The 17,859-nt window shown below is 42.0% G+C and overlaps 1 protein-coding gene across 8 annotated transcripts in view; it reads right to left on the bottom strand.

The window, feature by feature from the left end:
- CCDC171 (coiled-coil domain containing 171) overlaps window positions 1-17,859 on the bottom strand; it is a 982,183-nt gene that overhangs the window by 561,932 nt on the left and 402,392 nt on the right. The gene's annotated exons all lie outside the window — the stretch shown is intronic.

Genomic DNA, 17,859 nt, shown 5'->3' with positions numbered 1-17,859 from the left:
ATATATATATATATATATATATATATAAATAAAATAAAATTTAATTTTACTGCTATGGCCTTATCTTCCCTGAGCGCTTCTTTTACCCTCGGTCATCTAGTGGTTCAAATGACTCCCTCAAAGGCTTCTTGCTTCAAATATATTTGACAAAGTTTTTATTTTGAATTTTTGCCTCTCTGGCACGCTTCTTTTCAAATTCTCTTTTGGTCTGCCTTATTAATGCTTTATATCTGACTTGCCAGTACTTATGCTCTTTACTATTTTCTTCATTTAGACCCACTTTTCAGTCTTTCAGAGATGTCCTTTAGGCTTCAATAGCCTCTTTCACCTCATCATTTAAGCATTGTAGCAGTCATTTGGTTTTCTTCCTACCTTTTTAAACAAATGGAAAATATCTATCTGGGCCTAAGATGGTTTTTATAAATTGCATCCACATTGCATGCCAACTTTTATCCTTTGAAATTGCTCCTTTTAGTTTTTTTCTTAAATGTCCTTAATTTATCATAGTCTCCTTGTTTAAAGTTAAATGCTACTGCAGTAAATGTCCTTAATGTCCACTCTTAAGTGATTCTGTTAACTTTGATTATGTTGCGCGTCCCGTCCGCATCCGGGCCTACTCACTCCACCAAGACTCCTATGGGTCCCGAGTCGTCCTCCCCTGCTTCAACAGCGAGCTCAACCAGGCCTCGGCGTTTCGCGGTGGCGGTCGCCGGGCCTTCCACCTCCAGCCAGGCCTCACATCTGTTGTGTTTGTGGCATTGTGGACCCTTGGTCGCTGTGAAGATGGCTCCGCCCATGGGGAGGAGCCCCGTGGGGAACACAGTGATAGGCTAAACTCAGATAGCAGACACAGATAGAATGGAAGGCTTTATTGTACTGCTGTAGGATGATGGTAAAAGCCTCTTTGAGCATCAGAAAGGCTGATATGGCTTCTGGAGACCAATTGGCAGGGTTGGCTCCCTTCTTGGTCATAGCAGTTAGAGGGACTGTCAATGACGAGTAGTTTTTAATAAAGGACCGGTAGTAATTGGTGCAGCCCAAGAAGCAAAGCTGTCCCTTCAGGCCTGTAGGTTGAGGCCAGTCCTGGATACTTTCCAGTGGCGTAGCTAGACAATTTGGCGCCCGGGGCAAGAGACTTCTTCGGCGCCCCCTCACTCCATCAATGATTTGCATTGAAATCGGTGCTATTTTTCTGCACTCATAAGAGAATGGCATGCAAACGAGATACGTGCAAACCCCCCCCCCCCCCCCAAAAAAAAACCATGCGCAAGACCAAATGCATGCACCATTGCCCGCGCTTAAGCCCTGATGCAGAAAGCCACGGGAAACAGCCACAAAAATAGGCGTTAATGGGAAAATGTTGCAGAGTTTAATTAAAAAGTAAAAAAAAAAAAAATACAGGTTCAAGGGTAAATCCTGGGTCATGAGTGCAAGAAGCGCCTTCTGCATCTCTGGGTAAGGGACAGACTGAATGTGGGCCTTCCTTTCTGACCTACACATGGCCCCCAGAAACACCCCTTTTTTTTTTTTTGTCCCTGCAACTAAAAGTCCACACACTGTGGAAGCCTGCGCGTGTTTTCGGCTGCTCCCAGGAGGGTAATTTTCATCCAAGCCCTTTTGCCTGGGTAATTCGCTATTTACCTGTGTAAAAATCCCCATCCCTAACTGTAAGGTCTGCACCCCTCTGCAATCCTGCCTAAAACGGGAGAGCCTAAGGAGCCTGTTCCTGCAGAATGTCTTCCAGCATCCTCAGAGGGCTTATCCACATGTGTGCTGTCTCTCCTCTGAAGCTGACCTATTGCTTCACTGGGGAGGAAGCCGGCACTACAGACCTGTCCCAGGGTCACTTCTCATCTGTATGAAACAGACTGTGACAGGGTGCCATCCTCCTGTGCAGAGGGCCTCTTGCAATCGGTAGAAGCACTTGCAGATCTGACAGACAGCTCTGAGGCAAAGTTTGCAACAGAATGGCACTGCTAAAACTCCATTTACAACCACCAAGCAACAGAAGACATCCTACCTGGCATTAGAATGCAAATGAATTAGAGAAGTGTGCAAGTGGCTGTATCTTTGCTTTGGTGCTATTTGGTTAATAGGTTCTGATTTGAGGCGTGTGCTTAATGATCGACTTCTGGTTCCATCTAGCGTGAGCTGACAGCATGACAGCCCTTGCGTCTCCAGCTCACAGTCACGCACCTTACAAGGGAGGAAGGACGGACGAGCGCAGGCAGTCCGTGTAATCGGTGGACATGAAGTGAACGTGGGCTGGGCGGGAAAGCCTTTGGGGGCCCTCTCAATGCTTGCGAATCGGTGTGAAGACCCGCACAGCTTAGCATGCAGGTTACAAGAAGGCAAGACGAGGCCTTTCCCGAAATGCACATAATGCTGGTTTTAGGGAAGAAATGTTGAGGGCACAGCAGAAAATAAATCCTACGTCGAGTTGCACTGCTCTGCTGCCAGATGAGTCCGATGGAGCTGTGCAGGGAGAGCCAGGCGTTTTAGCGCCCCCTTAGACCCGGCGCCTGGGGCGGCCGCCCACCCCTCGCTACGCCACTGATACTTTCTAATTTCTTAGGGTCCATTTGAAACCCGTTCTTAGACACAATGTATCCCAGGAAGAGTTCAGACTCTTTGTGGAATTTGCACTTTACAAGCTTTGCGTATAAGTGGTACTCATGCAGGCATTTTAGGACTTTCTTGACATCCTCCTGATGAGTTTGCAGATCTTGCGAAAAGATCAGTATATCATCAAACTAGACTACCACACATTGATAAAGTAAGTCCCTTAAGATGTCGTTCATCAAATTTTGAAAGACGTGCGTTACTTAAACCAAAGGGCATGACGAGGTATTCAAAGTGTCCATCACGGGTGTTAAAAGCAGTCTTCCATTCGTCTCCTTCTTGAATACGCACCAAGTTGTAAGCTCCCCTAAGGTCCAATTTGGAGAATATTTTGGCTCCTTGGAACCTATTGAACAGTTCAGAAATTAAGGGCAGGGGGTACCTGTCCTTGAAAGTAATCTCATTCAGACCCCTGTAGTCGATGCAGGTGCACAAGGTGCCATCTTTTTTCCCTACGAAAAAGAAGCCTGCACCAGCAGGAGATTTGGAAGGCCTGAGGAATCCCTTTTGTAGATTTTCTTGTATGTAGGTAAACATTGCTTTAGTTTTGGCTACTGACAGAGGATAAACTCTTCCTTTGGGAGGTTCTGAATTAGGTTTCAGATTTATGGTGCAGTCGAACTCTATGTGGTGGAAGATCATCAGCTGCTTGTTTTGAGAAAACATCCAGGAAAGAGGCGTATTGTGGAGGTAAGCCAGCTAGTGATGGAGTGGTGGGCATGCAGATGAGCGGTGAAACTTCCGCCAGACACCGACCATGACAGTCTGGTCCCCACCGGGACAGTTCCAATGTGGCCCAATTAAATTGTGGCATATGCCCTTGAAGCCAGGGCAGCCCCAATACCACCGGATACATGGCTTTCTCCAATACTAGAAACAAAATGGATTCTGAGTGTAGAGCTCCAGTGCACAGGCCAATGGCCTGGGCGGTCAATGAAACTTCTTCAGGAAGTGGTTCTCCATGGATAGAGGACAATAGCAAAGGCTTAGCTATTGGTGTGGTAGGAATCCGTAGATGTTCAACTAAGCGCTTCAGAATAAAATTACCTCCTGTACCGGAGTCAATGAGAGCGAGAGTCTGAAATTCAAGACCTCCGCAGAACAGCGATACTGGTAAGGATAATGGAGGAGTAGGAGAGATGAGGTCCAGGAGAAGCCCTCCTGCAGATCCTAGGCCCGTCAGTTTCCCGGACAGATGGAACAAGTTTGGACTGCGTGGCCCGATTGGCCACAATACATGCATAACCCCATGCGCTTGTGGAAACGTCTCTCCTTGGAAGTTAAGTGGCTGCGGCCTAACTGCATGGGCTCTTCTTCCTCTAAGGATGCAGACAGTAAGCCAGAAGCAATCGGCACAGGTTTAGGATGGTTAGCTCCAACCGTAGACTTTCGTGGAATCTTTGCCTCCTGAGTTCGGTGGCGGATGCGGCGGTCAATTCCCCCAGCCAATTCCATCAGGCCCTCTAGGGTATCTGGCAAATCACGAGCCACTAATTCGTCCTTTAGGCGAGAGTTGAGACCCTCCATGAATATGGCACATAAACATCCAGTGTCCCAATGTAATTTGGATGCTAAAGTCTTAAATTCAATTGCAAAGTCTGTAAGTGGCTTGTTACCTTGCTGAAGATGGAGCAAAGCAGATCCAGCATGAGAAGTATGCCTGAACACAGAAGACCAAAATGGAGAAGGAAATCCCCAGAACCCTCTGCGTGTCTTTGGCCTGCCTGGGCTGAATGGACTCTGAGTGACTTACAGAATGTCCCTGGATATCTGTGGAGGCAAGCTGGCACCAGACAGGTGATGTCTATTCATAGAGTCACCACAGGGGAACTTCAGGCACTATTCTCAGGAGTTTGTAATCCACACAGTTACAGACGTGTTGATTGTCTTGACCAGTAAGAGTTTAACCAGAACAAAGAAAGTCATGGGAAATGGGCTACACATCCTGGGAAGCCAATCAGTATAGTTAGCGATGATTTAATCATGCAGTTGACATCACAACTTATGTAAATGATCCTTTGGGCAGTCATGCAAGTCTCTAGAACCTTCTACCCTGTATTTGAATGTTATCTATAAAACAAGGATCACTTTCTGTATACAATGAGATGCTGGTCAGTTTGAAAGACTAAGGGCACCCAGTACCCAGCATCTCCCGAGAACACTTATATTGACTAATAAAAATACATTATACTTTTTACTGAGTCTAAGTGTTCTTGTGTCCCTGGCCATAAGCACAGAGTAAGCTTAACATTTTTGGCACTCTGAACAAGGGACTTGATAGCTGTGGCTATCTATGACATTTTGAAATTTTTTTTTTTTGCTTTACATGTGGCTATCTATTGTGGGGTCTTGCATCTGATTCTGCAGGCAGGCTCAGATCCAACACTAATACTCGGACCAATCTTGTCCGAAGGCTGTACCCAGATAAAGATTTCTGGATGTTTGAGTGTTTCCCAGATAAAGATTTCTGGATGAAGTTTTGTAGTTTTGTTTATTGCATAGTGATACCTAGGAACAGAGGTTTCTGATTTCTGGAAGAAAACAAAAGTAGTACCCGGAAGATGTGAGTACACCCCATGGGAAGACAGATCTGTAAGTAGTTAATCATGCCTATATAATTAATTTGCAAATGTAATTTTCTAGGTAAGTAAAAGATTTCTTTTTGGCCAATTGCAAACAGTGCACTATTTTTTTTTCTACTTTGGTGACACCCAAAGGAGTACTTATTAAGAGTGATTGTGAATTATTTGTCTGTATATTTGTTAATAAAATGTTTACTGGAAAAATAACAATAGTATAAGTTGTAAGTCGAAGTGTTGGGAAAGTATAATTTGCACTCTGGTTTTTTATTTTTTGTCTGATTGTTATAGCAGTTTCAGCACTTGAAAGGGCACTGGCAACTGGAGAATTAACTGGGTTGGCAGGTAAAGAGAAAGTGGGAGGGTGTAAAGCTCCAGGCCATTCATATGGATAATAGGACACAGTGGGGGAAAACTGATTTACCTGACTGGCTTTTGTTTAAAAGGTATAAACAGACTATGGAGGAATTAAAGTTGTGGACAGTAAGCGAATTTAATTTAGTAGAATCTTTTAGAAAGTTTGGTTTCATCAGCTTTCTCTGGCTGGCTAACTTTGAATTTGGGTAGAAGCTCATAATATTGGGTATGCAAACACTAAACTTAAAAGATTTTAGAGCAGACATAAAAGATATATTGCACTTTTTTTTCTTCCATTCGCTGACAGGGAGTCATCTAGTAGATAATAGAAAAGCTCATGGAAACCAACTCTCTTGCTAAATTGGTTTAAGTATGTGAAAGAACAGTCGTTAGATAAACATTTGCAAGTCTTTGATCTATGGTATAGACAAAGATTCTGTACTATCCTTTCAGGTGACTGTAGTGCTGATATCCAGCTTTGCTGCATGCTTGTAGTCAGCTAGGTCAAATTACTTAGACATCTTAAAAGGCAGCCCTGCTAGTGGAAATGAATTGACATTAACTGTAGAAGACTCAGAAATCATACAGGATCTAGCACAGTCAGTATTGAATGCATCTAGTTTGGCTCTTGTTGAGGTAAGTTATGAGATTGATTTGTGGTTATATCATGGGTCTGAAGGTCTTCTCAGCATAACAATATAACCTCCATGGTTTATTTCTCTGGTACTTTGGTGTGATAGAACAGGGATTTTCAGAATTAGGGGTTGTGGTATGTACGGAAGCTATCTGTAAATTGCAAGCACATGTACCAGGGATTTTAATTGTCTTACATACTTCCCATGAAGTTACAATACTTTTAGGGAATGCGCACATCTCTTTTACCACTATGAGATTTGGTACATATTCAGCCATATTATTGACTTCCACAGTATCCTATTAGACAATTACAATTAATTCCAAATTTAATTTTCTTATGAGACATCAATATCCCTTAGCCAGAGAAGCACAGGAAGGTATTGCTTCACTGCATAATAGAATCTAGAGGGTCACCTTACAAATACTCCCTTGTTCCCAGTTTTAAAACCTTCTGGGGCGTGGTGATTAGTGCAAGACTTAAGTGCACTAAGTGAATTGGTATTAGCTGAATACTATAATGTTACAAATCCAGCTACAATTCTTAAAACAGAATCTTTGGGCAACTAGTATACAGTTTTAGATTTGGCTAATGAATATTATTGTGTGCATCTAGCTTTCCAGTATGATAAGAAACTAAAAAATACTTCTCACTTTCAATTTAAAAAAAAATTGGAGTACATTTTTCCCTGTAACCTGCTTAGATTTATTTATCAGATACCAGTGATTCTGGGAGCTACATTTACCATTATAAGATTAAATCACACTTGCATAGAGCCTCACAATAATCTCATCTTAAAAATGCATGAGACCACTTGCACAACTTTAGCACTATTCACATCTGTGCTCCTTAATTGTAGAATAGGAAGAAGATCTAGCTCTAGGAGGCTGGAAGGCAGGAATGTATTTCTACTCGATGCTCTGTATTCTCAAAGTATGCTTACCACATACGAGAACAAGCTTTTAGTAATTAGAGTCATTTGTTTGGGTAGTGAAAAATAGTGCTTGTTTTAATGTCCAGAGGTCTGAGGGTTGAACAAAAATATTAAGCGTCTCTTTTTTCCAAGGACCTGGGCAGAGAGCTTACAAGAGAGAGACAACAAATGAATACGATATCGCAACCGGTGTTCATAGGTTTACAAATTGGCATTGCCGCTAAAACCCATTTTGTCCTTTATTGGTACAGTATTTAAACATTTGGCAATCCTGCATTAAAAGATCTTTTGGTTTGGGATAATAGTATTTAAGACTTCCAGAGATGTAGGTGTGGTATTCTGTGGTAGCAGGAGTGAATCTGAGACTGGTGGCGTCTTCTAGACTAATGCCTCAATAAAAGTTTTTAAATAGATCAATAAATCAGTTTGTCTATAAGATGTCAGCTACCTTGGTATCATTTTTTTTGTTTTTAAGAAGTATTGTACTGTGGCTTCTAATCCTGAGTACTACAGTTAGATTATGAAATACTCAATCAGGCTATAAGCTTAATACATCAGGGACCCAAATATGTACCTGAACTAGTCAACCAAATTATCTAATATAGCCTTTTCTAACAAATAACATTAGAGCTGCATATTACCTGCATAAAATGTTTTTTGTTGATCCCTAAAGATTTTTAAATTATAGATGTAAAGCAAGTTGAGGAAACCAACACATGCTGAGTAGGGCTTCATAGGAGTAATAAAATAATTGCCTTTAAGATTTTCAAATATGGCAGAAGGTAGGCTAGGTACTGTATAATGATTTCAGTTCAGGGTGTACACGTAAGAAAATGGAATAGGAGGAATATCTCTTACATTTGCAGACTTTGCAGCACAATAGATTACTAAACAAGCTTGTTAATTAGCAGTTAAAAAATATGTACAAACTAGAGCACAAAGGATTATGAACAGTGCAGCAGCAACATGAATCTGTGGGGAAATAGAAGCTGTGTACACCCAGCTGGTATTATTTGTTACACTTTAATTGTTTAAATTTGATATTACATAGGTCTCATTGGCCTATGCCCAACAGTGCACAGCCCATGTACTAGCATGTAGGTTCCAAATCTACAGACACTTTGTTCTTTGTAACCAGGGCTGGAAAATAAACTATGGCTAGAAATGTTTCTCATTTTTTGTCATTGTATGCTAGAGAAAAGAGTAAAGGAGCTGAAGATTTAACTAAACTCCCAATTAAGTTATATTCTAGGCAAATGGAGGAATTACATAAGCAGAAAGAGGGAAAAGTATTTCTAGATAGAATAGTTGCTGAGAAAGTATCTAGGGTAAACAGGTTTCAGATGATGTGGAATATAGAACCAGTGGAAGTGATGCTTGGTATTCCCAGAATTAATTAATAGGTGAAGTAATCTAGAAGGATGGGAAGTATTAGAAGAAGGATAAATGGCAGAGGTGTTTAGCCCTTCATAAAAAGCACTACCATTATCACCTTAAGAAAAGGAACACAAAGGGTTTTAAATCCCAGATGGAGAACAGTTCACTCACCACACCTTGTGAAGAAATTCGCTTGACTGCTATTTGCTGAATTAAGATATATCATAATGTTAATGTCAATGATGCTGCAATTTCACTTTAACTATAACCTTACTTTATTGTATGCCAAAGTTTATATCTTTTCAGATTGAAAAAGAAAACACCTTCCTTGCCATTTGAGCTGTAAAGCTTGAAGATTATATTTTTCTTCAGTTTGATTTTCTCATTTTTAAATAGATCATTTTAATTTTAATTTTTGTTTTATTCTGGATCGATCCAAATACTTTTTGGTCTACTTTTTGAGCTCAAATATGTTACTTGTTATCTGTTTTTTGTGTTATGTGTGTGTCATGACACCTGAAGAATGCAATGAATGAATCTGTGTGTCAGTTTAGTGAAATGCATGTGTCTGTGCAATGTCTGAGCACTTAAGTTGTTTGTGGTCCTGACTATTGCATGTTACCAATAATAAAGAAGGATTATTATTATAGCAGATGTAGGGATTACCAGATATAGGGAGCTAGGGCCATGACAGAATTTGTCTCATTGATTAATTTGAATTTGTTTTGCTTGTTATATTAGGCTTTAAATAACATATACATCTAATACTGATATGAGGCTATGCTCGAAAGTCAGAAATCCACCCAGCTGAGAGATCTGCATACGTCAAATGTCATTGATTTCAGAAATCATCCCATCCTATGCACAGAAGTCATTGTGCACTTTTCATTATATGGACATTAATTTCATATGTGATAACTGATTGTCAATAACAAAAAATATGAAATGATACACCTAGTCAATATTTTAGTTATGTACACATTTAAAATTGTCACTATTTAGATTTTAAGTTAATACCACAGTCTGAATTGAAGCAGTCTTTAGTAGCCTTACAGTTCCAGTATTTTGTAGCATTATGCAGTCCTATACCTTATAATGAGTATAAGCTGAGTCAGTGAGATGATTATTTGATATGTTCTTTTTACTTTAATCTATGAAAGCTAATCTGATCACACTAACCAAACACCCTGACCCACTGCTGGCCAATTGACAATGTGATATGTCTTGGTATAAATCAAATATTCCCTTGAGGTAAATTCTGCTCTATTGCTGCTTCTGCACAAGTATTTTTCTGTACCCAATATACTTGAATTTAGTGAGCCCCTTCTATTTTTCCCTATATACCTTTTTGAGCATTTCTTCCTGTAACACTACCTATTTGTTTCTTTACCTAGAGTTTAGTCACAAGCTCTCACAGATGTGCGCTGGTAGTGTGACACTTCTGTTCACCTAAGCCCATTTCTGTCTATGACCAGAACATGTCTTATTTTTTGCAACACTTTTATAACTTGTCCCACAGGATGTATGCACAACACAGTATGAGTCCTTATGCTGTCCTTCACTTTTCTGGTAACGTGCATTGATTATATCCCTGCTTGCCATTATAATGATTATCATCCTGGGTAGTTTACAATAACCGTATTCCTTGTAAAGATTTGCCCAGTATACCTAGTATTATATGAGAAACATAATATTTTCATACTAGTCTCTCTTTGTTCTCCTTACCTTTACCTGTTACTCCACTATTGTGTAATTACTTGACTCTGCAAAATAACATATGTGGTCTTGCTATTATAAATTAGGTCCTTTTTATAACGCAGGTACCCTTATTGCTCAATCATAGAGCTAATGGCTACCTAGTGAAACTTAGTTATGCTGTTATTATTTGTCAATTCAAGAGTGCATGTCTGCCTATTAATCTCATTTACTTTTAGGGGGATCTAGAGGGATAACACACACAAGGTTAGCTTAGCTTACACATTTAGCCCATTTGCCATAATGACTTCATACAGTTCTGTCCTCCGAACTGGTACTTGGGTGTGCCACTTTGCCATTTGTAAGTGGCACAAGAGGGAAATGAGAAGTATGCCTGAACAGAAGACCAAAATGGAGAAGGAAATTCCCAGAGGCCTCTGCGTGTCTTTGGGCTGCCTGGGCTGAATGGACTCTGAGTGACTTACAGAATGTCCCTGGATATCTGTGGAGGCAAGCTGGCACCAGACAAGTGATGTCTATTCATAGAGTCACAAAGAAGAAACCACAGGGGAGCTTCAGGCACTATTCTCAGGAGTTTGTAATCCACACAGTTACAGACGTGTTGATTGTCTTGACCAGTAAGAGTTTAACCAGAACAAAGAAAGTCATGGGAAATGGGCTACACATCCTGGGAAGCCAATCAGGATAGTTAGCGATGATTTAATCATGCAGTTGACATCACAACTTATGTAAATGATCCTTTGGGCAGTCATGCAAGTCTCTAGAACCTTCTACCCTGTATTTGAATGTTATCTATAAAACAAGGATCACTTTCTGTATACAATGAGATGCTGGTCAGTTTGAAAGACTAAGGGCACCCAGTACCCAGCATCTCCCGAGAACACTTATATTGACTAATAAAAATACATTATACTTTTTACTGAGTCTAAGTGTTCTTGTGTCCCTGGCCATAAGCACAGAGTAAGCTTAACAAGCAACAGTCTGGCGAGCAGGGTCATCAAAAACAGACTTAAAAAGTTTTAGGAATCCTGGTAAGTCGTTCAGGATAGGATCTTCACGTTCCCATAACGGTGAAGGCCAGGGTTCTTCCTTCTAGGAACGATAGGATGTAGGTGGTCTTGGAAGCTTCAGTGGGAAAGAGGGTAGGCTGTAATGAAAAATGCATGCTGCATTGATTAACAAACCCTCTGCACATCTTGGCTTCACCCGTAAAGCGGGTAGGTATGGATAGAAGCACAGTGGTCTTGAGGGTTACCACTGGGAACAGCAATTCCTTCACAGGAGGAGCTGAAGAATTCAGTTGAGCATGTAACTGATTGAAGGCAGTAGCTAGGTTCTCCAAAGACTTTTGTTGTTCCATGATCCACTGGGCTAGGCCAGGGATGGCCTGCAGGGCTGCGAGCTGAGCAGAGTCCATGGTGTTATCATTCTATTGTGTTTGTGGCATTGTGGACCCTTGGCCGCTGTAAAGATGACTCCGCCCATGGGGAGGAGCCCCGTGGGGAACACAGTGATAAGCTAAACTCAAATAGCAGACACAGATAGAATGGAAGGCTTTATTGTACTGCTGTAGGAAGATGGTATGAAGCAGGAAGATAACGCTCTGAGGTCCGCGAGGTGCCAATACATTCAACAGTCTCAGAAGTAGATTCTCACCCAGATGTTTCAGAGAGATGGGGACCCACGGTGTGGGCAGCGCTGAGCCTGGTGGGTGGAGTTGGAGCACCAGATCGTAAAGGTACTCACAGGAATGTAGGCGTCTTCCTGGTAGAGATGGTGGGACTCAACGTCCGTGATACAGGATACTAGAATGGCAGGCCCTCGAGGAGCGAATACCTGGTAGTCCAGAGGTCCTGTAGAATAAGAGAGCGCGACCCCCAAGGAGCGGTTGTCTCAATTAGTAAGGCCCCGAAGGAAGATGGAAGCGAGAGACCCCCGAGGAGCGGGAGTCTAGAGCTTCTGAAGGAGCGAGGCCCTTGGCGAGTAGAGCAGTGTCTAAGCGTGCAGCTTAGAGCGGTCAGAGTAGCTTAACCGAAGTCCTTGCTAACTCAATGTTGGTAGTGAAGCTGAGGCTTGAAATACCCGGAGGTATTGACATCATGCGGTGGGGACGCCCCCGAGGTTCCCACCATGAAGAGTATTTGAGATTAGGAGAGGTGAGCGAGTGTGCCCTAGGAGGCCACGGGAGTGAGCATGGCGGACTGAAACGCCCATGCTAGACTGGAGATGCCAAGGCCTTCGGCACTCTGCACCGGAGGCAGCCATCTTACCCAAAGAGGAGGAAAAGGGAAGAAAAGAGGTAAGGCAGAGCGGTTGCAGCCGTCTGCAACCGGACACAACAATGCGGGGCTCGGCTGCCTCCGTGGCATCGGCCACGCCCTTAGGCCTTAAAGGGTCAGGGGCGGATCCCAGCTCCGCGGCGCACCCTGATTGAACGCTGCTCAAAAGGAAGTGCCTGCCTGCACTTCCTTGCCTTGGCAATCGGGTTGATCACGCTGTGATTTCTAGTTTGCCTCTGCATTTCCAGTGTTTGTTCCAGTCTAGTTCCAGTCCTGTTCCAGCGCCCTCCTGTTCCTTCATCTCCCCAGGTAGTACCTTTCGGACTGTCTTCTCGGTACTAACCTCTGCCTGTTCTTGACTACGTTGATCGCCGCCTGGATTTGACCTTTGCCTGTTTCCTCAACCACATCTGCACGCTGCCTGGAACTGACCTTTGCCTGTCCACTGACCACGTCTGCACGCTGCCTGGAACTGACCTCTGGCCTGTCCATTGACCAAGTCTGACTGTCACCTGGAATCTGTCCCCTACTTTGGCTGACTATCCACAGACTGACCACTGGTATTGACCCCTGCTTTGGCTGACTATCCATGGACTGACCAATGGTATTGACCCCTGCTTTGGCTGACTACGCTACCTTGACTCTGGCCTTGATCCTTGCCATACATTCAGAGACTTTATTCTGGCCTTCTCTGGCACCCCGAACTTCTAGCCTGAACATCGCCCGCGCATCCTTGATCGTGGTGGGCACATCTCTGAACTTTCTGTCAAGGATATCCTGCGAGGCCCACCTAAGACCAGGCGGCCCAGGCAACCAAGGGCTCAATCTGAGGGAACCCCGGATTGCTATTGGTGAAGCTCCAGCTAGCCTCTGTCTCCTCTTGTGCTCCGTCTCCTGGTGGCAGGCGCTCTCTGGGTCCGACTAGGGAGCCTAGGAATCCTGCACTAGGCCAAGGATCCACCTCCCGGCGCAACAGATTACATTATCAGCACTAATGCCAAGTGGCCCCACTACTGTTACCTCTTGCACCAGATCCTATGTTGCAAAGAGGACTAGATCTAGAGTATTTCCCCCTCTCATCAGTTCAAGGGCTAGCTGGTAAATCTTTTACCTCCCTGTGCATTTTCCAATGAGATATTTACTCAAATAGTAATGAGTTAACTGTAATCTCCCATTATCATGTTGCCTAATCTGTTAGCTTTCCTTATTTCTGTTAGCATTTTACTGTCTCTCTCTTTATCCAGGCTATGCATAAGGTAGAATTACCCCCACCACTATACTCTTCTCCACCACCACCACTATAACTCTTCCCCATCACACAAGGAATTTCTAGCTATAGAGATTCCACAGTGCATTTGGTCTCCTTCAGGACTTTTATCCTATTTGACATTATACTATCCTTCTAATGCATATTGGATGAATCTTTATTAAACCATATTTTATTTATCACCTGAGATATGAACCATAACAATGCTACAATTGAGAGCTATATATGTGGGCTACCGATATCTAAGTGTTTTAATGATTAAGAACATAAGAAATTGCCATGCTGGGTCAGACCAAGGATCCATCAAGCCCAGCATCCTGTTTCCATCAGAAGCCAAACCAGGCCACAAGAACCTGGCAAGTATCCAAACACCAAGAAGATCCCATGCTACTGATGCCAGTAATAGCACTTCTCCTCCAAGAACTTATCCAAACCTTTTTTGAACCCAGCTACACTAACTGCATTAACCACATCCTCTGGCAACAAATTCCAGAGCTTAATTGTGCGTTGAGTGGTTAGCCACTATATAATCATCGCCCCTTTATTCCATGCTTTTTTTTGAATATTTTTTCAACATATATTGAATTGTACCATTTAGCGCCATTAAAAATTACTTGTATTCTTTCATTGCAATGAATACCAATTTTCTCTTATTCCAAGAGAAAACCTACTTGGGCAGAGTCTCAAAATCATCATCCTTTGACAGGGGTGACTGTGTTTGCTCTGTCACTGCTTCTGTAATCAGCGTTGTTCAGAAACAAACACTTACACACCCCTGGTGAAGGAGGATTTACTCATACCCTGAGCAAATAAAATGGAATCCAATGGCTACTGTCTCAGTCTCTGGAGTCTATCCTGGCTGAGTCTCAGTTCAGCATGCTGAGCTCCAACCCCAGTGCAGCTGGCATGGAAAGGTGTATACAAACCATCGTCCTGCTCTCAGATATTTGCACTGAAAGAGATTGCACCAATTCTGCAGGGCCTTCGCACAATGCACAATATAAGCTCTAAGCCCAAGGAACCCTTCCTCAGGTGCTGAGCAGTAGGAGAGAGAAAGTTCTCACCTCCTGAATCTCTATTTTGATTTCAGTGCCAAGGATGAGCGAGGCTTCCTTGGTGCCAATGCAACTCCATGGTCTTTCAACACTGTCTTTGGTGCGGATAGAGTTCCATCAGACTACTGGTGAAATATTAACAATGTCTTGAAGTTTCAATCTTTGGAGACTGATAGAGCTCCATACCATATTTGAGCAGACACCAAAATGAGGGATATCATGTTCTATCCTCAAATAATAGCTGTAGATCTCATGATGGTCAGTAAAGGATAATGAAGTCTTAAAACTACTGACCTTTCACTGGGTTATGGTGAAAAAACCTGAGTATGCAAAATCAAAAGTTAAAATATTCCTTGGTGAAAAATACCAACCAAAGCCACAGAATAGCCACACCAAAGAAAAAAAAGTAGAAGCGCCAACAGAAACACCGGTCCTGGATTGTAGTAGGAGGCTACCGTGATCCACGAGAACAACTGTAAATAAAGATATGGGGTAGGGGGGATCAAAGAAGAGAAAGGGTTGGGGTGGGCATTGGGGGGGGGGGGGCAGGATCTGGAGCCTGTGAGATGTACTTTAACAAATAAAAGGGGAGAAAGGAGCAGGGGATGGGGGACTCCCGGCCCTAATACTTTTTTTTTTAAACTGTGAAATGGGTCATTTTGGGGAGGGGGCAACAAGTTCCAACCCATAGGGCCTTTGCAACTCAGGTGGGAGGGAGGCAGGGGACACATTAGGGTCTACAGGCCCATGATCTGAGTTTTGGTGTTGTTTTTTTTTTTTATTTAAATAGGAATGAAACTTAACCAGCTATATTCTTTTGAATATAGCTAGTTAAGTCTAAAGCTATCAGGCCCAAATAAGCCAGATAACTTTAGACCTGCTTCCGAGCAAATTTAAAGTTATACGGCTAACTTAGCTTGAAATACCCGATATTCAGTTAACAGGATAATAGAACCCCTCTTTGGAAGACCCCTTTTATATCCAGCTAAATTATAGCCGGATAATATAGCTATAATTTAACTGGATAAGAGGCTCACAACTACAGGCCAATTTCATCTTTCCCTTATTGGGTAAATTGATTGAAAGCAGTGCTCTCCTTCAATTGTCAGAATATATCGAGAAAAAGCAGATTTTAGAACCCCATCAGTATGGTTTCAGAAAATGTATGGGTACTTGATTACTAATTCTGTCCCTTTTGGATTTTTTTTAGAAGAGGTTTGGATTCAGTGAATTGTTATATTCTCGTCTCCCTAGACATCATGACAGTTTATCATGCCATTCTCCTCCATCGTTTACATGACACTGGTATTTCCGGTACTGGTTCTAGCCTTTCATTTTAGATCGCCATCAACGAGTAGAGTTTGAAAATAATTTCTGCCACTGGGCAGAAATGAACACTGGTCTACCACAAGGTTCTGCCCTTTCAGCTATGCTCTTTAATGTACATCTATCTCCTTTATACAAGGTCTTAGCAGGGCTGTACCAGGGTTATAAATATACACAAAGGATATTCAATTTTTGTATGGGTCTGGTCTTCATGGCTGAGACAGTAGGCCTGGTTAATCTGTATTTCCACAATTAAGAGATGGTTATTTTTTTAATAAATTGATTTTTAAAGCTGTCTAAAACACAGTGTCCGTTAATCTAACGGTCCCCCTCTAAGATTTCCTACACCTCAATTTTGATCGATAACACTCCTTTTCCACTTGACTCTTGTATTCGTAATTTAGGCATACCATTTTTATTTTATTTAGATTTTTATATTCCACATTTCGGCACTTCACAGTGTACATCAAAGCGGATTAAATTCAGGTACTAGAGATATTTCCCTATCCCCATAGGGCTTACAATCTAATTTTGTACCTGAGGCAAAGGAGGGTAAACTGACAGTGGGATTTGAATCCTGGTTTCCTGGGTCATAGCCTGCTGCTCTAACCGCTAGGCTACTCCTCCTACACTCTCTTTTCGACCTCACATCAAAAGCAGAATCAAGTCAGGTTTCTTTAAATTACATGTACTTTGTGGCCTTAAACACCTGCTTGATCCTCCTGATTTCAGGACAGTTGGATTTCCGTAATTCTATTCTTTTGGGCTTGCCTGCAGCTACTCTGAAACCTTCCAGTTACCGATTAATACTGCTGCTCGTCTCACTGCTGGCACAAACTTGTGAGTCATCCATCTAAATGGTTTTTGAATATCTGCCCCATCCTCTTCAAATAATTCAGGATTCATCAGCCTGCCTATTAACAAGAACTAATATTCAGGAACATATTATACCTATCCTTAAGTTGCTACACTGGTTCCCATCTCATTGTTTTATTCAATATAAAACTGCAATGATTATACATAATATACTACATAATGTTTCCTCTCCATGAATTGGGTCCACTTTGCATATTTATACTTCGCATTCCCTACGTTCTTCTGGATAATATTTATTTGATATTCCTTCTCTTAAATTAGTGCATCTGACACACAAGAGCATTCTTCTTCTATCTATGGGAATTCCTTGTGGAATTCTTTACCCCGCAATATCCTTCTCATGAAAGGTAATTTGGAATTTAAAAAGCTCCTGAAAACATAAGAATTTGGTATGGTCTTTGCTGGTGTTGAATAAGGTTCTGTTATCTCTCGTATTTAACTCCTCTCCTTGGAACTTTGATAAATTCTTAGCACAAACAATTTTATTTTTGGTCTCTGTTTTATGATAATTGTGTATTTCTATTATACCCCACCCTGAACTGTTCCTTGAGGGGAGGATAATACTTATTTTAAAATAAATAAATACCTCCTTTAGCTCCTGCGTTATTCAAGGATGTATCCTCAGGTCCCATAGCCAGTTGGTTGAATACTATCTTCTCAATAAATGGCAATATGTTCACCCCTCCCCCTCCAACCCCACTATGTCTGTCTTTTGTCCATCACTCTCTCCTAGTTTGAATTACGAGTAAAAAGTATAGATGTATCTGCTCTTTTCTGATCCTTTTCACTACAACCATCTTACCCCTTCATTCTTATTATTATTACGCTTTTAGTTCT

This window comes from Rhinatrema bivittatum, chromosome 1, assembly GCF_901001135.1.
Source record: "Rhinatrema bivittatum chromosome 1, aRhiBiv1.1, whole genome shotgun sequence".
Lineage (NCBI taxonomy): Eukaryota > Metazoa > Chordata > Amphibia > Gymnophiona > Rhinatrematidae > Rhinatrema > Rhinatrema bivittatum.
The sequence above is the reverse complement of the archived record's forward strand: the minus strand, read 5'-3'. Positions and strand labels throughout refer to the sequence as shown.